At 45.6% G+C, this 24,780-nt stretch overlaps 1 pseudogene; it reads left to right on the top strand.

The window, feature by feature from the left end:
- The first annotated feature begins 402 nt into the window (after positions 1-402).
- On the top strand, positions 403-20,890 carry LOC139386781 (YEATS domain-containing protein 2-like; annotated as a pseudogene).
- The last annotated feature ends 3,890 nt before the right edge of the window (positions 20,891-24,780 follow it).

Here is a 24,780-nt window from a genome sequence, read left to right as displayed (position 1 = left end):
CCTTCAAATTAGTGGATTTGGCTATTTCAGCCACACCCATTGCTGACAGGTGTATAAAATCGACCACACAGCCATGCAATCTCCACAGACAAACATTGGCAGTAGAATGGCCTTACTGAAGAGCTCAGTGACTGTCATAGAATGCCACATTTCCAACAAGTCAGTTCGTCAAATTTCTGCCCTGCTAGAGCTGCCCTGGTCAACTGTAAGTGTTGTAAAGTGGAAACATCTAGCAGTAACCACGGTTCAGCCATGAAGTGGAAGGCCACACAAGCTTACAGAACGGGACCGCTGAGTGCTGGAGCGCATAGCGTGTAAAAATTGTCTGTTGCAACACTCACTACTGAGTTTTTTAAAAACGAGCAGCTAGCTGCACACAAGCCTTAGATCACCAGGGGGGCAGGCCGGGCTGCAACACAAGGAAGGTGAGTGGAGTGAGGAGTTCTCAATAGGCTGATGTGGCTTTCACTCCTCGTCTTCTTTCCTTCATCCGTACTGATCTGAAAGACTGGGCCAGATGAGAGTAAATTGCCTCCACCTCTCCTGTGTTTTCAGGTCAGTAAAGGAGACCAGGAGAGGGAGGCACTGTAGACTATTGTGACACACACAAGTCAAAAAGCTAATATTATCAATGAGTTTTCCAGTTTTTTACTCAGTAGCATCTGAGAGCTTTTCAAGATAATAAGCATGTTTCAATTGACCCAGGTTTATTCGACAAAAGCGATGTCACCATTTTTTGTTGTTGAGACATGCATATTAGAAAAGGCACATATAGAAGACATTTTCTAAAGATCGCCACATTTTTATCTGTTCGACAACGGTGGATTTTTCTTTTGTCTAACTTTCTTTATTGCGACAAATGATGGTGGAAACGGTGTTTTTCTAATAAATGATGGTGGAAACGGTGTTTTTCTAATAAATGATGATTGCCAAATACTTTTGAAGGTACGCGGGGCACGTGATGTAGGCTAATCACGCAACTATAAGCTCCACTCCACATGTCATTATAAATGCCTACTGCTTGCAAGTTTTACCATGGCAATGACTGTGGCGATACGTTTGGCACATGAGAATTATTCGAATATGCCAAGTCAATTATTGCATTCTATTTTTGGAAACTTACCCTAGCAGACAGACAATCACATCTGTTTACTATGCAAACGTTCTAAATGTCGACAAAAAAATCACTGGACAAGTTGATGGAAACAAAGCTAGTGGTTCCCATAATTTTTTTGTGGCACAGTGAGCTTTCTAAACCCTTTCACAATGTATCTAGTCCTTTGTGACAGACACAGGGAGATATGAACAACAGAAGTGTGTTGCAAGCCTTTGGTATAGAGTTGAGTTTCTCAGTACTGTAAGCATTTAGTCAGCACACCTTGTTTTTGTTCCCTCACGTTACAGTGAGCAGTTGGGTCACTGGGTGCATGTTATGCAAGCCCAATCTTGATACAGCACATTAAGAGCCTCTGTGTCCTGATCACTGACATGTTTTCCCCCTGGATCTCAAGCCTGTTTAGGGGTTACAGGGAGACACTATACCAGAACACAACAACAAGGCTATGACCTCTGTCATAAGGTGTCATAACAGTGACATAAAACAGTAATTACTACTTCTGTCAACTGACTTCACAAAGTAACTAGACTCCCTGTCTAAAAAGCTTTATCATGTACTACCATGGCCTATGAAATATATTTGGAATTGCTTTACCGGTACTCTTTTTAAGTGTTGAAAGGTTTAAGTGCCCTGTTTCGCTGGAGGAGAGAGAGATGAAAGGTTTAAGTGCCCTGTTTCTCTGGGATCCCATTAACGAGAGAGAGTGTCTTTCTATCTCCCCCCTGCGAGGCAGCTCCCTAACTCTCCCCCTGCGAAGCCACTCCATATTTCTCCCCCTGCGAGGCAGATCCATATTTCTCCCCCTGCGAGGCAGCTCCCTAACTCTCCCCCTGCGAAGCCGCTCCATATTTCTCCCCCTGCGAGGCAGATCCATATTTCTCCCCCTGCGAGGCAGATCCATATTTCTCCCCCTGCGAGGCAGCTCTCTAACTCTCCCCCTGTGAGGCAGCTCCATATTTCTTCCCCTGTGAGGCAGCTCCCTAACTCTCCCCCTGCGAGGCAGCTCCATATTTCTCCCCCTGTGAGTCAGCTCCCTAACTCTCCCCCTGCGAGGCAGCTCCCTACCTCTCCCCCTGCGAGGCAGCTCCCTACCTCTCCCCCTGCGAGGCAGCTCCATATTTCTCCCCCTGTGAGGCAGCTCCCTAACTCTCCCCCTACAAGGCAGCTCCCTAACTCTTCCCCTGAGAGGCAGCTCCATATTTCTCCCCCTGTGAGGCAGCTCCATATTTATCCCCCTGCGAGGCAGCTCCCTCCCTCCATCTGTCATTCAGAAGATAACAAACATTTCTCCCCTCTCTTCCTCTCGCCCCTCTCTCTCTCCTCTCTCCCTCTCTCCCAGTATCAAATAATTCAGCCTTAGTTGCTATTGCTGCTATTTAGTGTTATGCAAATAGAAACCATTCCCTTATATCTCACAGGTATATTCTCCCTGATAACCGGGAGGAGAATGACCAGTCCACCCATAAGAGGATGGTGTATGTCAGAGGCTCCAGAAGAGAGCCCAGCATCGACCACTTTGTCAAGAAAGTCTGGTTCTTCCTGCAACCCCAGCTACAAGCCCAATGGCCCACTGGAAGTCAGGTGTGCGTGTGTGTGAGCATGCATGTGTGTATGTGTGTGTGGGTGTGAGCATGCGTATGTGTACTGTGTGTGTTCTGATGTTAATGTGATTGCGTGTGACAGTATTTTATAGCGATAGGGCGCGTCTTGTTATTGAATTGATCACTGGGGGTGTTGCTTTTGTATGCAGGCCTCAGGCAACAGCAGGAAGTGTTGCTTTTTGTATGCAGGCCTCATGCAACAGCAGGAAGTGTTGCTTTTTGTATGCAGGCCTCATGCAACAGCAGGAAGTGTTGCTTTTTGTATGCAGGCCTCCTGCAACAGCAGGAAGGTTAAGACTCTGTTTTCATCTGATAAACTATCATCTATTTAGTGTTGCCCCTGGTTACACCATTTCGTTTGATATTACAGGTCAACAAAAGTTTTCTGAGCAACTTTTGTTTGGTCAGCCAAGGATGTAGGCCAAGCTAGTACAGAAACTGTTGCAATCAAATTCAACCAATCAAATGTTTTTATTTTTTATTAAGACATTTTTACAACAGCAGTTGTCATAAAGTGCTTTACAGACACCCAACCTCAGACCCCATTGGTTAGACTGCTTGCACGCTCCCATCACAAACTGAAATGTCATGGAGTAATAGCACCCTCATGTGGACGTGAGACACCAAAGACTCTTCAGACAGCACACAGTAGTTAGGTCGGTTAAGTTGTCTCAGTATTGACGCTCGGGTTGACTCATAACCCGCCGTCCCCGTGGTTATAGCCGCAGTCCGGACGGGTTTAGGGTAATTAAATATTGTGTGGAGGAAGCAAAGAAAATCCATGAATCTATTATTTTGCGATTTATATTTACATTGAGGTTTTTCTTTCATTATTTTAGGCTATCTGGCATTAATGCCTAACTGTACGCGCGTCAAATAGCCTGCCTACACGCCACTCGCCAAATACTTTTGGAAACGGGCAGAAAACGTTCATGTCAATCCACGGATGCACAATGTCGGAGTTTAATTCAATAAAAGGAAAGCTGCGAAATGGAGGGTTGAAAATAAAGAGAAGGGAGGGACAGACAAGTCATGTTTGGGAAATATTTGGTGAAATGGTAAAAGAGCATGATAGCAGTTTCGGCTTTGTTAAATGTGATTATCATGAGGAGCAAGACAGGGACTTCAAATAGGGAACTGTAGCCTACTGTTTAGACGGGTTAAATGGAAACTGAAATCTGGACACTGACTGTAGGTCTATAACCTCTCACACAGCCTTAATAATAACTCCTGCAGAATTAAGCATTTATTGCAGTAAAATGATGCACCAAATGTAGGCTACATTTTGACTCAGGACCAGGAGTGTAGAAATATGATTTATTTATTCCAGCATCTTGAGAGAATGCTAATGCACAGTTATATATTGTCTTTAGAGGTGCTGTCTTTATCAGCATCATAAAAGCTGATAGTATTTCAATCACATAAAATATGCTTCCAAGCCCAACTGAAATCTTATCAGAAACATGTTGGGTCGTTTTCACATCTTACTATTTCCATACAACCTGTTAAACTAATGTCATTTGGAAATTGTGCACAGAAAATAATTTCCGTTTTTTTTGGGGGGGGGGGTTATTGTATTTTCTCCCCGGTCCCTAAACGTCTTTGCACCGAGAAAGAAGCAGAGATGAGCTTTACCGATGTCAGCTAGATTGAAGCATTCAGTCTATTGATTTATGACATTATTCTGGTGAGCAAGGGTTTATTTACACCTCTAGGGAAACATATAATGACAGAAAAGAGCTACATGTATCTAATTATAGACAAGTTGACTAACAAATAGCCTATCAAAATGTCTGAAATTATAAGCAGAAACATCTTAAGCAGGCAAAAGAAAATCCTGCACCCCCTGCCAAAAAATAGTTCTGCCGTCTCTGATTGTAGCCTGCAGGGCATTTTCTATATTAGTGGGTTAGGATTGGGTGTGGACCTCAGATATTCACTTGATAACATAGTCGGCAGTTGGGTTATTAGCAGGTGCGGGTGAACAAACAGCTGACCCACGCACCACTAGTCCCTAGAGACACTGATCTAAGACCAGCGTGTCCTTTTCCACACTAATGGTTAAAGGTTATGATTTGGGGTGGGAAAGTTAATCCTAGACCTGCTGTGCCTAAGGGCAACTTCTACAGATCCCGCTGACACACACTTTAGTCCTGTGACCTGTGTGAGCAGTTTGAGTCAGACCAGAAGTCAATATGACTAAACCGTGCTGACACACCCTTCACCTACAGACAGTGTAACCACTCAGAAAGACAAATATCTAATACCTCAGAATACCTCAGCCTTAGAGCCCTGACACCACATAGAGGTTGATCCTGCTTTAGAATCCCCATAGTGAATCAGAGGATCAGACACAGGGGTTTTCTGATCCTCAGCCCTCTGGCTGTTTTTAGCTGACCAGACACACAAGGCTCTCAATAACCCAGATGCACTGACGGGCAGACTGATTGGTTGACTGAGTGACTGGCTGGCTGGTTGACTAACTGACAGGCTGACTGACCGACCATCTGACCGACTGACCGACTGACTGACTGGCTGACTGAGTGGAGGATTCAAACTAACTGAACCCCACAGAGACATAGCTAAATCATTTTCTGATTCTGACACATCTAAGGTAGCCTGGGTACCAGTCTCTGCAGCTAACATTACACTCTTTGCCTCCCCTTGTCATTGCCGAAGGGACTTACCTTTTGGCAGTCTTCAAATATGAACATTATATCGTTAATGAGCTCGAGGAGATCAGAGGATTTGATCCTGATTTGATAACCCTCACAGCTATCGTTCAATCACAATGTTTATGCAAATTAGACTGATTGGAAATCGTGATTCATGAATTTGATTGGATTCTTTCTAACACTGGGCATTCTGACAGAATACAAGCACATTGTGAACATAATCGTTGGGCGTGGGGAGAACCGAGGATTACCCTTTATTGCATTTCTCCCACCAGCTAATATTCCTCGTATAAATACACAGTACCAGTCAAAAGTTTGGACACACCTACTCATTCAAGTTTTGTTATTTTTAAATTTTTTATTTTGTACTATTTTATACATTGTACAATGAAGAAATCAAAACTATGAAATAACACATATTGGATCATGTAGTAACCAAAAAAGTGTTAAACAAATCAAAATATATTTTTAATTTGAGATTCTTCAAAGTAGCCACCCTTTGCCTTAATGACAGCTTTGCACACTCTTGGCATTCTCTCAACCAGCTTCATGAAGTAGTCACCTGGAATGCATTTCAATTAACAGGTGTGTTTTGTTAAGTCAATTTGTAGATTTTCTTTCCTGCTTAATGCATTTGAGCCAATCAGTTGTGTTGTGACAAGGTACAGAAGATAGCCCAATATGGTAAAATATCAAGTCCATATTATGGCAAGAACAGCTAAAATAAGCAAAGAGAAACAACAGCCCATCATTACTTGTAAGACATGAAGGTCAGTCAATTTTTGCAGTCTCAAAAACCATCAAGCGCTATGATGAAACTGGCTCTCATGAGGACCAGCACAGGAAAGAGTTACCTCAGCTGCAGAGGATAAGTTCATTAGAGTTACCAGCCTCAGAAATTGCAGCCCAAATAAATGCTTCACAGAGTTCAAGTAACAGACACATCTCAACATCAACTGTTCAATGGAGACTGCGTGAATCATGCCTTCATGGTCGAATTGCTGCAAAGAAACCACTACTAAAGGACACCAATAATAAGAAGAGACATTAGACCGGTGGAAATCTGTCCTTTGGTCTGATGAAAGTTTAGATTTTTGGTTCCAACTGCCATGTCTTTGTGAGACGCAGAGTAGGTGAACAGATGATATCTGCATGTGTGGTTCCTACCATGAAGCGTGGATGAGGAGGTGTGATGGTGTGGGGGTGCTTTGCTGGTGACCCTGTCTGTGATTTATTTAGAATTCAAGGCACACTTAACCAGCATGGCTACCACAGCATTCTGCAGCGATACGCCATCCCATCTGGTTTGCGCTTACTGGGACCATCATTTGTTTTTCAACAGGACAATGACCCAACACACATCCAAGCTGTGTAAGGGCTAATGAGAATGATGGATTGCTGCATCAGATGACCTGGCCTCCACAATCACCTGACCTCAACCGAATTGAGATGGTTTGGGATGAGTTGGACCGCAGAGTGAAGGAAAAGCAGCCAACAAGTGCTCATATGACTGTTGGAAAAGCATTCCAGGTGAAGCTAGTTGAGATAATTCCATGAGTGTGCAAAGCTGTGGCTACTTTGACAAATCTAAAATTGATTTTGATTTGTTTAACACTTTTTTGATTACTACATGATTCCATATGTGTTATTTAATATTTGTGATGTCTTCACTATTATTCTACAATGTAGAAATAAAGAAAAACCCTTGAATAAGTAGGTGTGTCCAAACTTTTGACTGGTACTATATATATATATATACATACACACACACACACAGTGCCTTCGGGAAAGTATTCAGACCCCTAGACTTTTTCCACATTTTGTTATGTTACAGCCTTATTATAAAATGTATTACATATTTTTTTCCCTTCATCAATCTACACACAATATCCCATATTGACGAAGTAGTTAAAAAAAAAAAGTTTGCCAATTTATAAAAAAATAAAAACTGAAATATGACATTTACCTAAGTATTCAAACCCTTTACTTTGTTGAAGCACCTTTGGCAGCGATTACAACATTGAGTCTTCTTGGGTTTGACACTACAAGCTTGGCACACCTGTATTTGGGGAGTTTCTCCCATTCTTCTCTGCAGATCTTCTCAAGTTCTGTCAGGTTGGATTGGGAGCGTTGCTGCACAGGTATTTTCAGGTCTCTCCAGAGATGTTTGATCGGGTTCAAGTCCGGGCTCTGGCTGGGCCACACAAGAACATTCAGAGACTTGTCCCGAAGCCACTCCTGCGTTGTCTTGGCTGTGTGCTTTGGGTCATTGTCCTGTTGGAAGGTGAACCTTCACCCCAGTCTGAGGTCCTGAGCGCTCTGTAGCAGATTTTCATCAAGGATCTCTCTGTACTTTGCTCCGTTCAGCTTTGCCTCGGTCCTGACTAGTCTCCCAGTCCCTGCCGTTGAAAAACATCCCCACATCATGATGCTGCCACCACCATGCTTCACTGTAGTGATGGTGCCAGGTTTCCTCCAGACGTGTTGCTTGGCATTGAAGCCAAAGAGTTCAATGGTTTCATCAGACCAGAGAAACTTATTTCTCATGGTTTGAGAATCTTTAGGTGCCTTTTAGCAAATTCCAAGTGGGTTGTCATGTGCCTGATTGTTGGAGTGCTGCAGAGATGGTTGTCCTTCTGGAAGGTTCTCCCATCTCCACAGAGGAACTCTGGAGCTCTGTCAGAGTGACCGTTGGGTTCTTTGTCACCTCCCTGAACAAGGCCCTTCTCCCCCGATTGCTCAGTTTGGCCGGGTGGCCAGCTCTAGGAAGAGTCTTGGTGGTTCCAAACTTCTTACATTTAAGAATGATGGAGGCCACTGTGTTCTTGGGGACCTTCATTGCTGCAGACATCTTTTGGTACCCTTCCTCAGATCTGTACCTCGACACAATCCTGTCTCTGAGCTCTGTGGACAATTCCTTCGACCTCATGGCTTGGTTTTTGCTCTGACGTGCACTGTCAACTGTGGGATCTTATATAGACAGGTGTGTGCCTTTCCAAATCAATTGAATTTACCACAGGTGGACTCCAATCAAGTTGTAGAAACGTCTCAAGGATGATCAATGGAAACAGGATGCACCTGAGCTTAATATTGAATCCCATAGCAAAGGGTCTGAATACTTATGTAAATAAGGTATTTCTAAAAGGCTATTTTCGCTTTTGCCATTATGGGGTTTGTGTGTAGATTACTAAGGATTTTATTTATAAGGCTGTAATGTAACAAAATGTGAAAAAAGTAAAGGGGTCTGAATACTTTCCAAAGGCACTGTATATATGCACACACACACGCAGTTAAAGTCAGAAGTTTACATATACCTTAGCCAAATACATTTAAACTCAGTTTTTCATAATTCCTGACATTTAATCCTAGTAATAATTCTCTGTCTTAGGTCAGTTAGGATCACCACTTCATTTTAAGAACATGAAATGTCAGAATAATAGTAGAGATTTATTTCAGCATTTATTTATTTCGTCACATTCCCAGGGGGTCAGAAGTTTACACACACTCAGTTAGTATTTGGTAGCATTGCCTTTAAATTGTTTAACCTGGGTCAAATGTTTCGGGTAGCCTTCCACAAGCTTCCCACAATAAGTTGGGTGAATTTTGTCCCATTCCTCCTGACAAAGCTGGTGTAACTGGTTCAGGTTTGTAGGCCTCCTTGCTCACACACGCTTTTTCAGTTCTGCCCACAAATCTTCTATGGGATTGAGGTGAGGGCTTTGTGATGGCCACTCCAATACCTTGACTTTGTTGTCCTTAAGCCATTTTGCCACAATGTTGGATGTATGCTTGGGGTCATTGTCCATTTGGAAGACCCATTTGTGACCAAACTTTAACTTCCTGTTTGATGTCTTTGTAACGTCCGTCGTCGGTAGAAGAAGAGGAGGACCAAGGTGCAGCGTGGTATGTGTCCATATCTTTTAATAAAGAACTTCAACACTGAACAAAAACAATAAACCGACAACCGAAAACAGTTCTGGCTGGTGCAGACACACAACAGAAAACAGAAAATTATCACCCACGAAACACAATAGAAAACAGGCTCCCTAAATATTGTTCTCAATCAGGGACAACGATTGACAAATGCCTCTGATTGAGAACCATCCCAGGCCAAACACAGAAATAACAAATCATAGAAAAAGGAACATAGACTACCCACCCAACTCACGCCCTGACCATACTAAAACAAAGACATAATAAAAGAACACAGACTACCCACCCAACTCACGCCCTGACCATACTAAAACAAAGACATAATAAAAGAACTAAGGTCAGAACGTGACAGTCTTGGGATGTTGCTTCAACATATCCACATCATTTTACTTCCTCAAATAAAATGTATTTGTCACATACTGTACACATGGTTAGCAGATGTTAATGGTCACATACACATGGTTAGCAGATGTTAATGCGAGTGTAGCGAAATGCTTGTGCTTCTAGTTCCGACAATGCAGTAATAACCAACGAGTAATCTAACTTAACAATTCCACAACTACTACCTTATACACACAAGTATAAAGGGATAAAGAATATGTACATAAAGATATATGAATGAGTGATGGTACAGAACGGCATAGGCAAGATGCAGTAGATGGTATCGAGTACAGTATATACATATACATATGAGATGAGTAATGTAGGGTATATAAACATAAAGTGGCATTGTTTAAAGTGGCTAGTCATACATTTCTTACATCAATTCCATCAATTTCCATTATTAAAGTGGCTGAGTTGAGTTGAGTCAGTATGTTGGCAGCAGCCACTCAATGTTAGTGGTGGCTGTTTAACAGTCTGATGGCCCTGAGATAGAAGGTGTCCTCATGATGCTGATCTATTTTGTGAAGTGCACCAGTCCCTCTGCTGCAGTCCCTCCAAATCACCCCCACAACATGATGCTGCCACCCCCGTGCTTCACGGTTGGGATGGTAATCTTCAGCTTATTAGCCGGCCTTTCAAGTTATGTCGAAATAGGACTGTCTGTCTTTGGCCGCTGCAGCTTTCCCCTCTCTCACAGTGCAACCATCGCAGAGAAAGGTGAGATACATGGGGGTCATAGATATATAATTACTAGAACAGGATAAGCCCTCGGACCACTGCCATTTGAAGTGCACTCATGGGTTAATTCAATATGGCTGTCATTCTGTTTCTATGCCTGGGGGGGTTCTATTGAGTCAAGTTCTATCAGATAGAGTTGTGACTGAGACATTGAGCGTAACAGCACACCATAGAATATACAAACATTTTCAATTGAGTCCTTGACGTGAACTGCGAAACAAGTAGCTGTAACTGCATTGGAATGATGTCACTTTCATCTCCTAGTCAGTGAATCACGACCAGCCCAAGTACTGTTATTTTTTACCTCTCTTTTTTTACATTTCTAATCCTTTCCTCTGCAGGCCTATAGTGAATGATTGATGAGTCTGGACTGAGAAACCGTATCTCATCCCCGTCTCTCTCTATCTTCTCTCTCTCTCTCTCTCTCTCTATCCCACCTCTCTCTCCCCCTATCTCTTTGTGCCAGGATGAAGGTAATTATATTGTAGATGCCCAGAGTGGATTTTAATGGTTATTATCTTCTCTCTCTCTTTCTCTCTCTCCTCTCTTCCCGTCCAGGTCTGTCCATCAAAGCGGATAGGTCCGTGGGGTACAGTGCGCTTCCTTCAGCCTCGGAACGCACTCCATCCCGGCCTAAAGTCACAGAGAAGATTGTGTTGGGTTCCTATGGCAACTCGGCCTTCCAGCCAATCACGGCCAGCTGTAAGATTGTCCCACAGGGTCAGGCACCCAGCCCCTCCGGTTCCCCTGGGATATCCCTTCAGCCAATCACAATGAGCTGTAAGATTGTGTCAGGTAGCTATCTACCAATAGGATTTGTTGGTATTGGAGCGGATGGAGGAAGGGTGGTAGATAAGGGGTGGAACTGTTGAATGATTCAGTAGTTTTATTTTGATTTTTGTTATAGTAGTCAGTCAGTGTATTTCATTCATGTCATTTGTTTTCTTATTCAAAGGAAACAGAAGAAATTACCAGTCAATCTCAGTTTATAAACACTGAGATTGAAATGGGGTTCAATTTCTAAATTGAGGCACACAAATGCCTAAGGGGAAATCTTTAGATACATTGGCTGTTGAAACTAAAGCACAACTTGTGATTGTTCATGGCCTGTATTTGCGAGGATTCAGAGCTTTAGAAAAATAAATATTTCAGGGCTAAGACACGTCAATAACGTTTGCTGGCCGAGAGTACTTAGCACCTCTGAACGTAATTTGCGAACCGAGTGTGCACCGATTTTACGTTGACAATAGCCTGAAAAATGTTGTCAGTTTGGTGCGTCGTGTGCGAGCCTTTATAAAGAATATCTTTACAATGAGCAGCGTGTTTGTGATTTGTTTTGGTCCCAAAGGTTCACCCATCTCCACACCCAGCCACTCTTCCCTCCCCCAAACCCTCACCTCCACCCCTGTACACACTGAACAGGGACCCTCCGTACTCTAAAACCCTTACATAATCAACGACAAGCCCCGATAGGTCATCGGGATGGCAATAACCTCCTTCACTGCCTCCACAGGTACGCTACTGCCCCGCTCTGACTAGAATGAAGTCCTTCTAAACACTGAGCTATGACCAGTTTGTTTTCCCACTAATGGTGAGAGTTAGGATTTAGGTGGGGTAATCTGATCCTAGATCTGAGCCTAAGTGCAACTTCTATACTGAGCTCTCTGCTTGTCCATAGGGAGTTATCCTCTCCTTTTGGGTCAGTTCCTGCAGAACTATAAGAGACTGTGCTGTGGACTCTGTGCCTCCCACACAGCACCTGATAATGCTGTTTTAGACTCCTCTCAGCCACTGTATTGCCAACACTCCTCTTCCACAGACCAATGTCTGCTACACCTCAAGGCTGAATCTAGTGCACTCTGTCATGGGAATTTTAGTACGGAGAGAGATTTGGACAATTAATCAAGCAATCCTCTTTATTTAACATCGATTCATTATTGCAATAATGAAATCGTCGACCCCACACTCCAAAGTGTGTTGCCGGGTACTTAACTGATAATGAAATCGTCGACTCCACACTCCAAAGTGTGTTGCCGGGTACTTAACTGATAATGAAAAAACAGAGATCTTATATAGGCCCTAAAAAATGCATAGTCGGTCATTTCTACCCTTCCCATAAGCCACCTTTGTCCATCTCCTAGTTATCTGAACGGGATGTTGTTTTACTTCCAACCCGGCTTAGTTTCCCAAATGCCAGGAAGATGAGACGAGGCATTGTTCTATACTCTTCCAGGCTATCTCTATCTCGGTTACACACACCACATCTTGTCTCCAGGCTATCTCTCCTTTCCTCCCTTACTGGTAACTGCCCTCCTCTCCTCTTGTCCTCTCCTCTTGACCTCTCCTCTCTTGTTCTCTCCTCTCTTCTCTCTTGTCCTCTCCTTTCCTCTCCTCTCTTCTCTTGTCCTCTCCTCCCTTACTAATAACTGCCCTCCTCTCCTCTCTCCTCTTGTCCTCTCCTCTCCTCTCTCCTCTTGTCCTCTCCTCTCCTCTCTCCTCTTGTCCTCTCCTCTCTCCTCTTGTCCTCTCCTCTCCTCTCTCCTCTTGTCCTCCCCTCTCCTCTCTCCTCTTGTCCTCCCCTCTCCTCTCTCCTCTTGTCCTCTCCTCTTGTCCTCTCCTCTCCTTTCTCCTCTTATCCTCTCCTCCCTTACTTATAACTGCCCTCCTTTCCTCTCCTCTGTCCTCTTGTCCTCTCCTCTCCTCCCTTACTAATAACTGCCCTCCTCTCCTCTTGTCCTCTCCTCTCCTTTCTCCTCTTATCCTCTCCTCTCCTCCCTTACTGATAACTGCCCTTCGTACTACTGTACAACAGTTGACTAGTGTTCTCTAACTCTCCAAACCCTGAACCCTTACGGCTTCTCCTCTGTTATCGTGAAGACGCCTACACTTGCGTCCTTACAGGCAAAGCCATTCTTCCTCTCTTTCTCTATCCCTCTCTCTTTCTCTCTCTTAGTCTCTCTCTCTCCCTCTTTCTCTCGCTTTCTTGCTCTTTTTCTCTCTTTCGCTCTCTTAGTCTCTCCCTCTTTCTGTCTCTCCATCTCCTTCCATTCATAGATCATGACGGTTGGTGAGGCAGCAGCATAGCAATGGTATAAGAGGGGTTTCCATGGTGACCAGAACTACAGCTGTACTACCTTGTTCTGTGGCTCAGTGTCAGGGACAGATTACAGGAGAGTGGGGACAAAAAGGATGTTTTCGTTTTCCTCTGTGATTTTGTGTGTGTTCGTTGACTAGGCTACGCTTCGTTGTAAATTCAATTAAAGAACTAATGTGTGTGTTGGCATTTGGTCGTTCCATGTATCAGTGTCATTCTCAAGTGGAACACAGTGAAACCACATTCCCTCTCTGCCGTGTTTCAGCCCTTTATAGTTCACATTCACATTCCAGTCATGTGCTGTACACTTCCACACAACCATGTATCCACCAACGCTCAGTTTCAGCAGATCCCGGCAGGCAGAGGGGTTTAAAGTGTCTAATGTTATTTCATGCTGGAGGGTTGATGCTGATGTGGGAGTTAGTGCTGATTCACCAGTCTAACTAAAGAGATGTTTTGCCTCTGAAATGAAGGTGAAAGCATAGGCCAGTGTGTTTTTGGGTAACACATTATAGGCCAGTGTGTTTGGAGGTAACACATTATTGGTCCGTGTGTTTGGGGGTAACACATTATTAAAGCATAGGGCAGTGTGTTTGTGGGTAACACATTATAGGTCAGTGTGTTTGGGGGTAACACATTATTGGCCAGTGTGTTTGGGGGTAACACATTATTAAAGCATAGGCCAGTGTGTTTGGGGGTAACACATTATAGGCCAGTGTGTTTGGGGGTAACACATTATAGGCCAGTGTGTTTGGGGGTAGCACATTATAGGTCAGTGTGTTTGGGGGTAGCACATTATAGGTCAGTGTGTTTGGAGGTAACACATTATTGGCCAGTGTGTTTGGGGGTAACACATTATTAAAGCATAGGCCAGTGTGTTTGGGGGTAACACATTATTGGCCAGTGTGTTTGGGGGTAACACATTATAGGCCAGTGTGTTTGGGGGTAACACATTATAGGCCAGTGTGTTTGGGGGTAGCACATTATAGGTCAGTGTGTTTGGGGGTAGCACATTATAGGTCAGTGTGTTTGGGGGTAACACATTATTAAAGCATAGGCCAGTGTGTTTGGGGGTAACACATTATAGGCCAGTGTGTTTGGGGGTAGCACATTATAGGTCAGTGTGTTTGGGGGTAACACATTATTAAAGCATAGGCCAGTGTGTTTGGGGGTAACACATTATAGGCCAGTGTGTTTGGGGGTAACACATTATAGGCCAGTGTGTTTGGGGGTAGCACATTATAGGTCAGTGTGTTTGGGGGTAGCACATTATAGGTCAGTGTGTTTGGAGGTAACACATTATAGGTCAGTGTGTTTGGGGGTAACACCTTATAGGTCAGTGTGTTTGTGGGTAACACATTATAGGCCAGTGTGTTTGGGGGTAACACATTATAGGCCAGTGTGTTTGGAGGTAACACATTATAGGCCAGTGTGTTTGGGGGTAACACATTATAGGCCAGTGTGTTTGGGGGTAACACATTATAGGTCAGTGTGTTTGGGGGTAACACATTATAGGCCAGTGTGTTTGGGGGTAGCACATTATAGGCCAGTGTGTTTGGAGGTAACACATTATAGGTCAGTGTGTTTGGGGGTAACACATTATAGGCCAGTGTGTTTGGGGGTAGCACATTATAGGCCAGTGTGTTTGGGGGTAGCACATTATAGGCCAGTGTGTTTGGGGGTAGCACATTATAGGTCAGTGTGTTTGGGGGTAGCACATTATAGGCCAGTGTGTTTGGAGATAACACATTATAGGCCAGTGTGTTTGGAGGTAACACATTATAGGCCAGTGTGTTTGGAGGTAACACATTATAGGCCAGTGTGTTTGGAGGTAACACATTATAGGCCAGTGTGTTTGGAGATAACACATTAAAGGCCAGTGTGTTTGGAGATAACACATTATAGGCCAGTGTGTTTGGAGATAACACATTAAAGGCCAGTGTGTTTGGAGATAACACATTATAGGCCAGTGTGTTTGGAGGTAACACATTATAGGCCAGTGTGTTTGGAGATAACACATTAAAGGCCAGTGTGTTTGGAGATAACACATTATAGGCCAGTGTGTTTGGAGATAACACATTAAAGGCCAGTGTGTTTGGAGATAACACATTATAGGCCAGTGTGTTTGGGGGTAACACATTATAGGCCAGTGTGTTTGGAGATAACACATTATAGGCCAGTGTGTTTGGAGATAACACATTATAGGCCAGTGTGTTTGGAGGTAACACATTATAGGCCAGTGTGTTTGGAGATAACACATTATAGGCCAGTGTGTTTGGAGGTAACACATTAAAGGCCAGTGTGTTTGGGGGTAACACATTAAAGGCCAGTGTGTTTGGAGATAACACATTATAGGCCAGTGTGTTTGGGGGTAACACATTATAGGCCAGTGTGTTTGGGGGTAGCACATTATAGGCCAGTGTGTTTGGAGATAACACATTATAGGTCAGTGTGTTTGGAGGTAACACATTATAGGCCAGTGTGTTTGGAGATAACACATTATAGGCCAGTGTGTTTGGGGGTAACACATTATAGGCCAGTGTGTTTGGGGGTAACACATTATAGGCCAGTGTGTTTGGGGGTAGCACATTATAGGTCAGTGTGTTTGGGGGTAACACATTATAGGCCAGTGTGTTTGGGGGTAACACATTATAGGTCAGTGTGTTTGGAGATAACACATTATAGGCCAGTGTGTTTGGAGGTAACACATTATAGGTCAGTGTGTTTGGAGATAACACATTATAGGCCAGTGTGTTTGGAGGTAACACATTATAGGCCAGTGTGTTTGGAGGTAACACATTATAGGTCAGTGTGTTTGGAGATAACACATTATAGGCCAGTGTGTTTGGAGGTAACACATTATAGGCCAGTGTGTTTGGAGGTAACACATTATAGGCCAGTGTGTTTGGGGGTAACACATTATAGGTCAGTGTGTTTGGAGATAACACATTATAGGTCAGTGTGTTTGGAGGTAACACATTATAGGCCAGTGTGTTTGGGGGTAACACATTATAGGCCAGTGTGTTTGGGGGTAGCACATTATAGGTCAGTGTGTTTGGGGGTAACACATTATAGGCCAGTGTGTTTGGGGGTAACACATTATAGGTCAGTGTGTTTGGAGATAACACATTATTAAAGCATAGGCCAGTAAAGCGTTACGTAATCAGATTACTTATTATAATCAGTAACTAGTAGTGTACCACGTTACTTTTTAAAACTGGGTAGTATAATTAGAGTTACTTTGTCAATTAACACAATTAACACGCGTTTCCTTGACCCTGATGTTCGACTTCCTCATTTAGTTCTCAAGTGAGCGGAGAAACGGCTCATGACAGCTGACCATAAAAATGGATAGAGGGCGCACCTCTGGACGCTTTTTTTGATAGAAAACCCAATAGAGGGCTTCACCGTCTAGTGGAAAGTGTAGCCTCTATCCATCTCTATGCAGTGGTCAAACCAGAACTGGCGGCTAGAAAGATTTTGAGTGAAAAGAAAGGAAATCTGTACAGGTGTTTAACGTACGATATATTAGGACAATTTAGCTCATATGATAGTGCAATCCCAACACTGGCTTAGGAAATACTTTAGTTTCTCTCTTTCACTCGATACCTTAGTAAATTTAGCCCACCTAAAGCCTTTGAATTGAATCTATTTGGCTGCATTTACACTGGCAGCCCCATTCTGATCTTTTGCCCAATTATTGGCTAAAGATCTGATCTGATTAGTCAAAAGATCAATTAGTGTCAAAAGTTCAGAATCGGGCTGACGTTGTAAAAGCAGCCCTTGTGACCCACAGAGTAACTAAAACCAATGCTTCTACCCCGTGACCAACAGATATTTTGATTGATTGATTGATGAATTAATGGTCTATGTCTTTCCGTATTACAGGAAGTCTTACAGCCAAGCAGTCGGTACGGCCCAAGGCACTCGCTCTCTGGCCCCCAAGGTTCACACGGACCGCTTCCTGTCCTCAGGGGTCAAGGTGAGTTACACAGAGGTCACACAGAAGTCACTCAAAGGTCAGTATGTGTGTCTAAGTGGAGTAAGAGTCTTTGTTATGAGTAGAACTGGCATCTTAACCTCCACATTCTGAAATGGTCCTTCGCCACTAAGACGTGTAGTTTCCAAGTGCAAAGGTTTCTTTGACAGTAGGAACTTTATAGAAGTATATCAGACTGGGTTGATTTAAAGTTGAATGTCCTTCAGGACTGATTTTCCCTGTCTTCACCTCTCATGAGTACTTTTCATAGAGCTCATTCAGACCTAACAGTGTTTAGCTTCCAGGAGCGAAGTGTCAGACCAAACCCAGCAGTGTTTAGCTTCCAGGAGATTCGTGTCAGACCAAACCCAGCAGTGTTTAGCTTCCAGGAGATTCATGTCAGACCAAACCCAGCAGTGTTTAGCTTCCAGGAGCGAAGTGTCAGACCAAACCCAGCAGTGTTTAGCTTCCAGGAGATTCATGTCAGACCAAACCCAGCAGTGTTTAGCTTCCAGGAGCGAAGTGTCAGACCAAACCCAGCAGTGTTTAGCTTCCAGGAGATTCGTGTCAGACCAAATCCAGCAGTAGTGAGCTTCCAGGAGATTCGTGTCAGACCAAACCCAGCAGTAGTGAGCTTCCAGGAGATTCGTGTCAGACCAAACCCAGCAGTACTGCCACGATGTTGTCCTTTATGTTCTCTCCTCCCAGATGGGTCTCTGTGATTGGCTGTCTCCTCCCAGATGGGTCTCTGTGTGGCATAGTCACTTCCTGTCTCTGTAGACACTTCCTTCCTGTAACAACACATACACACACACCTATTAATAGTGTGCCACCCTGCCAGGGTGCTGTCCTCAGCAGCTGTGAGCAGCCACTTGGCAAGCTGTTTAAATGGGACATCAGTCTGAGAGGGGATGGGAGAGGCATTGCAGAGAGAATAACTGCATGTTTGTATCACACACACACACACAGATGGAAAGAGAGAGACCATGTCAAACTCCTGTAATACAATCCACCCACTCCCACATCTTCTCTCCACAGACGATACAACACAGTTTCAGGGCAGATGCCAGTTATTTCTAGTTTTTCTAGTCTGTTTGGAACGGGACAGGATGTAGAATGAATATTACAACACAGTTTCAGGGTTATTTGTAGTTTTTCTAGTCTGTTTGGAACGGGACAGAATGTAGAATTAATATTTCTATTAGCTAAAGTAATCAGTGTGCACACTTGGCTTACGTAGAATGCATAGAAACTGTTTCTTTTACCTGTGTTTGTCCTGTCTGTGATGTTCCATCTCTATGCTCTCTTCCTCTGCAGGTCATTATCAAGCAGCAGCAGATGGTTTCCACGGTAACGGCAGCCCAGCAGTTTGGTCGCAGTGAAGGGAAGTCACTTGATCTCCATGTCGCCACAGAGACAGCCAGGAGGGGCCACCTGGGCTGGGGCCACAACCAGCAAGGTATCAGACAAACATACACTCACACACACATATGGTTCACAGCCAATGAGCAAGGTAACAAAGAGCAATGGTTTTGACCTGTTAAAATACATCTCCCATGTTTCCCCCCTCCAGGTTCTGGGTACCCCTGTAGTCTCCGCCCTCCAGGTTCTGGGTACCACTGTAGGCTCTGCCCTCCAGGCAGCGATGAAGCTTGTGGCCATCAGCATCGGACAGATTCTGGATCTTCAAGGTGATGGGCGGGAGGCATGTAGTCGCCCAGGGCGTTGCCAAGGCCTTTGTCAGCGGGACGGCCGATAGCATTGTGGGTCAGCAGGTCATTGTCAAGGCAACTGGGGCCGCAGGGGGAACAGGAAAGAGTGGAGGTGAGACGCGTAAATACCAAGAAACACTCTTGGCAAACGCCCACTGTCACAAACTCTCATTAAAAAGCACCCATCCACACAAATGCTCATTCACATGCTCCCTCACAGCTCTTCTGACAGATGTTTCATTCGCATGCTCCCTCACAGCTCTTCTGACAGATGTTTCATTCACATGCTCCCTCACAGCTCTTCTGACAGATGTTTCATTCACATGCTCCCTCACAGCTCTTCTGACAGATGTTTCATTCGCATGCTCCCTCACAGCTCTTCTGACAGATGTTTCATTCACATGCTCCCTCACAGCTCTTCTGACAGATGTTTCATTCACATGCTCCCTCACAGCTCTTCTGACAGATGTTTCATTCACATGCTCCCTCACAGCTCTTCTGAAAGATGTTTCATTCGCATGCTCCCTCACAGCTCTTCTGACAGATGTTTCATTCGCATGCTCCCCCACAGCTCCTCTGACAGATGTTTCATTCACATGCTCCCTCACAGCTCTTCTGACAGATGTTTCATTCACATGCTCCCTCACAGCTCTCCTGACAGATGTTTCTGCATTTTCTCTGTTGTGGGTGTCTCTCTCGCTCGCTCTATCTCTCTTTAGTTCCACTACTTTCTTTCTTTCCCTTTCCCCAACTTTATCTACAACATTATCCCCCTTTTATCGCCTCTCTCCCCCCCCCCCCCCCCCCCCCCCCCAGTGATGGCGACCCTCCAGCTGCCAGTCAACAACCTTGCCAACCTGCCCACGGGCATCTAAGCTCTAAGCTCTATACTCGGCCTTGACTCAGGATGGTAAGTTGGTGGTTGAAGATATCCCTCTAGTGGTGTGGGGGCTGTGCTTTGGCAAAGTGGGTGGGGTTATATCCTTCCTGTTTGGCCCTGTCCGGGGGTGTCATCGGATGGGGCCACAGTGTCTCCTGACCCCTCCTGTCTCAGCCTCCAGTATTTATGCTGCAGTAGTTTATGTGTCGGGGGGCTAGGGTCAGTTTGTTATATCTGGAGTACTTCTCCTGTCCTATCCGGTGCCTTGAGTGAATTTAAGTATGCTCTCTCTAATTCTCTCTTTCTCTCTTTCTTTCTCTCTCTCGGAGGACTTGAGCCCTAGGACCATGCCCCAGGACTACCTGACATGATGACTCCTTGCTGTCCCCAGACCACCTGGCGTGCTGTGATTATTATTATTTGACCATGCTGGTCATTTATGAACATTTGAACATCTTGGCCATGTTCTGTTATAATCTCCACCCGGCACAGCCAGAAGAGGACTGGCCACCCCTCATAGCCTGGTTCCTCTCTAGGTTTCTTCCTAGGTTTTGGCCTTTCAAGGGAGTTTTTCCTAGCCACCGTGCTTCTACACCTGCATTGCTTGCTGTTTGGGGTTTTAGGCTGGGTTTCTGTACAGCACTTTGAGATATCAGCTGATGTACGAAGGGCTATATAAATACATTTGATTTGATTTGATATGTCACCACCAACAGCAAGAATCCCTCAGGGAAGCTGATCATATCACAGGGAGACATCGTCCTAGCCTCCAACTAGTAACATACACCCAATTATTCTCACCAACTGTCCTCTCTCCTGTCCTCTCTCATATCCTTTCCCCTGTCCTCTCTCATGTTCTCTCTCCTGTCCTCTCTCATGTCCTCACTCCTGTCCTCTCTCATGTCCTCTCTCCTATCCTCTCTCCTGTCCTCTCTCCTGTCCTCTCTCCTGTCCTCTCTCCTGTCCTCTCTCCTGTCCTCTCTCCTATCCTCTCTCCTGTCCTCTCTCCTATCCTCTCGCCTATCCTCTCTCCTGTCCTCTCTCCTGTCCTCTCTCCTGTCCTCTCTCATATCCTCTCTACTGTCCTCTCTCATGTCCTCTATCATATCCTCTCTCCTGTCCTCTCTTCTTTCTCCTGTCCTATCTCCTGTTCTCTCTCCTGTTCTCTCTCCTGTCCTCTCTCCTGTCCTCTCTCCTGTCCTCTCTCCTATCCTCTCTACTGTCCTCTCTCCTGTCCTCTCTCCTGTCCTCTCTCATGTTCTCTCTCCTGTCCTCTCTCATGTTCTCTGTCCTGTCCTCTCTCCTGTCCTCTATCCTGTCCTCTCTCCTGTCCTCTCTCCTCTCTCCTGTCCTCTCTCATATCCTCTCTACTGTCCTCTCTCATGTCTTCTATCATGTCCTCTCTCCTGTCCTCTCTCCTTTCCTCTCTCCTGTCCTCTCTCATGTCCTCTCTCATGTCCTCTCTCATGTCCTCTCTCCTGTCCTCTCTCCTGTCCTCTCTCCTGTCCTCTCTCCTGTCCTCTCTCATGTCCTCTCTCATGTCCTCTCTCCTGTCCTCTCTCCTGTCCTCTCTCATGTCCTCTCTCATGTCCTCTCTCCACGCGCACACGCACGCACACACACACACACACACATTTGCCTTCATCCTCAAAACAGAACCCACAGGTACACACACCTCCTCTCTCTGTTAGTTTTGTTATCCTCTTCAAACAATCATTGAAACTAGCTGCTGTCTTTCATTTACCCTCTCACCCCATTCTCTCTTTCTGTCGTTCATTTACCCTCTCACCCCATTCTCTCTTTCTGTCTTTCATTTACCCTCTCACCCCATTCTCTTTCTGTCTTTCATTTACCCTCTCACCCCACTCTCTCTTTCTGTCGTTCATTTACCCTCTCACCCCATTCTCTCTTTCATCTCATATTGTTGAGGAAAGTCTCATGTTGCTCAGAGAGCCCTGTAGACGGCCCTATAGAGAGCCCTGTAGACGGCCCTATAGAGAGCCCTGTAGACGGCCCTGTAGACGGCCCTATAGAGAGCCCTGTAGACGGCCCTATAGAGAGCCCTGTAGAGAGCCCTGTAGACGGCCCTATAGAGAGCCCTGTAGAAAGCCCTGTAGACGGCCCTATAGAGAGCCCCGTAGAGAGCCCTGTAGACGGCCCTATAGAGAGCCCTGTAGACGGCCCTGTAGAGAGCCCTGTAGACGGCCCTGTAGAGAGCCCTGTAGACGGCCCTGTAGAGAGCCCTGTAGACGGCCCTGTAGAGAGCCCTGTAGACGGCCCTGTAGAGAGCCCTGTAGACGGCCCTGTAGAGAGCCCTGTAGACGGCCCTGTAGACGGCCCTGTAGAGAGCCCTGTAGAGAGCCCTGTGGACAGCCCTGTAGACGGTCCTGTAGACGGCCCTGTAGAGAGCCCTGTAGAGAGCCCTGTAGAGAGCCCTGTAAGAGCCCTGTAGACGGCCCTGTAGAGAGCCCTGTAGACAGCCCTGTGGACAGCCCTGTAGACAGCCCTGTGGACAGCCCTGTAGACAGCCCTGTGGACAGCCCTGTGGACAGCCCTGTAGAGAGCCCGGTAGAGAGCCCTGTAGACAGCCCTGTGGACAGCCCTATTGAGCCTGTCTTTAGTATTCTAGCATTGATTGAGCCTGCTGTATCTATCTATAGGCCTTTATTAGATTCATTACCAAGCCAGTGATCCAGCTCTCAACTCTGGAACAATGTTGTCTCTGCATTTAGACAACTACTACTAATGAGGTCTCTGTGCTTCCCCCGTTCATCTCTTCCTTCCTCATACAATCTAAATCTGGGGCAGAGATCATTTCAAGCCACCGCTCGCTCTTCTCACTCTGACGTCAGTCGAACTTTAGGGAAACATTTTTAGGCTTTGTCACCGGGTTTCCCCCAGAGAGTACGGACACATTTAAACATCCTCTTTCTTTCCTATCGGTCGGTAGAAAACGTATGTAGTGCTGCACACACCTACATCCTCAAACAGCCCAACTAAAGGTTTCACCCACACCTTTAATCTGCCTGGTGACACCCACTCACCGCCACCCCCACCACACACACACACACCTACATCCTCAAACAGCCCAACTAAAGGTTTCACCCACACCTTTAATCTGCCTGGTGACACCGACTCACCGCCACCCCCATCACACACACACACACCTACATCCTCAAACAGCCCAACTAAAGGTTTCACCCACACCTTTAATCTGCCTGGTGACACCGACTCACCGCCACCCCCACCACACACACACACACCTACATCCTCAAACAGCCCAACTAAAGGTTTCACCCACACCTTTAATCTGCCTGGTGACACCCACTCACCGCCACCCCCACCACACACACACACACCTACATCCTCAAACAGCCCAACTAAAGGTTTCACCCACACCTTTAATCTGCCTGGTGACACCGACTCACCGCCACCCCCATCACACACACACACACCTACATCCTCAAACAGCCCAACTAAAGGTTTCACCCACACCTTTAATCTGCCTGGTGACACCCACTCACCGCCACCCCCACCACACACACACACACCTACATCCTCAAACAGCCCAACTAAAGGTTTCACCCACACCTTTAATCTGCCTGGTGACACCCACTCACCGCCACCCCCACCACACACACACACACCTACATCCTCAAACAGCCCAACTAAAGGTTTCACCCACACCTTTAATCTGCCTGGTGACACCCACTCACCGCCACCCCCACCACACACACACACACCTACATCCTCAAACAGCCCAACTAAAGGTTTCACCCACACCTTTAATCTGCCTGGTGACACCCACTCACCGCCACCCCCACCACACACACACACCTCCTACATCCTCAAACAGCCCAACTAAAGGTTTCACCCACACCTTTAATCTGCCTGGTGACACCCACTCACCGCCACCCCCACCACACACACACACCTCCTACATCCTCAAACAGCCTAACTAAGGTTTCACCCACACCTTTAATCTGCCTGGTGACACCCACTCACCGCCACCCCCACCACACACACACACCTCCTACATCCTCAAACAGCCTAACTAAGGTTTCACCCACACCTTTAATCTGCCTGGTGACACCCACTCACCGCCACCCCCACCACACACACACACCTCCTACATCCTCAAACAGCCTAACTAAGGTTTCACCCACACCTTTAATCTGCCTGGTGACACCCACTCACCGCCACCCCCACCACACACACACACACCTCCTACATCCTCAAACAGCCTAACTAAGGTTTCACCCACACCTTTAATCTGCCTGGTGACACCCACTCACCGCCACCCCCACCACACACACACACACCTCCTACATCCTCAAACAGCCCAACTAAGGTTTCACCCACACCTTTAATCTGCCTGGTGACACCCACTCACCGCCACCCCCACCACACACACACACACCTCCTACATCCTCAAACAGCCTAACTAAGGTTTCACCACACGCACTGCCAAACTTCTGAATAAACTGAGCAACAAATAAACAACACAGTCCGTCTCCACACTTCTAAACCCTAATCAATCACATTTAACTCTCAGATAGTATTATAAAACCCCGTTGCTGCTGCTGTTATCTTGTATCGTTAGTGTTGTATTGTTAGTGTTGTATAGTTAGTGTTGTATTGTTAGTGTTGTATCGTTAGTGTTGTAT

The sequence above is a fragment of the Oncorhynchus clarkii genome, chromosome 28, assembly GCF_045791955.1.
Source record: "Oncorhynchus clarkii lewisi isolate Uvic-CL-2024 chromosome 28, UVic_Ocla_1.0, whole genome shotgun sequence".
Classification (NCBI taxonomy): domain Eukaryota; kingdom Metazoa; phylum Chordata; class Actinopteri; order Salmoniformes; family Salmonidae; genus Oncorhynchus; species Oncorhynchus clarkii.
Note: the sequence above shows the minus strand (reverse complement) of the source record. Positions and strands in the feature narration are given on the sequence as shown.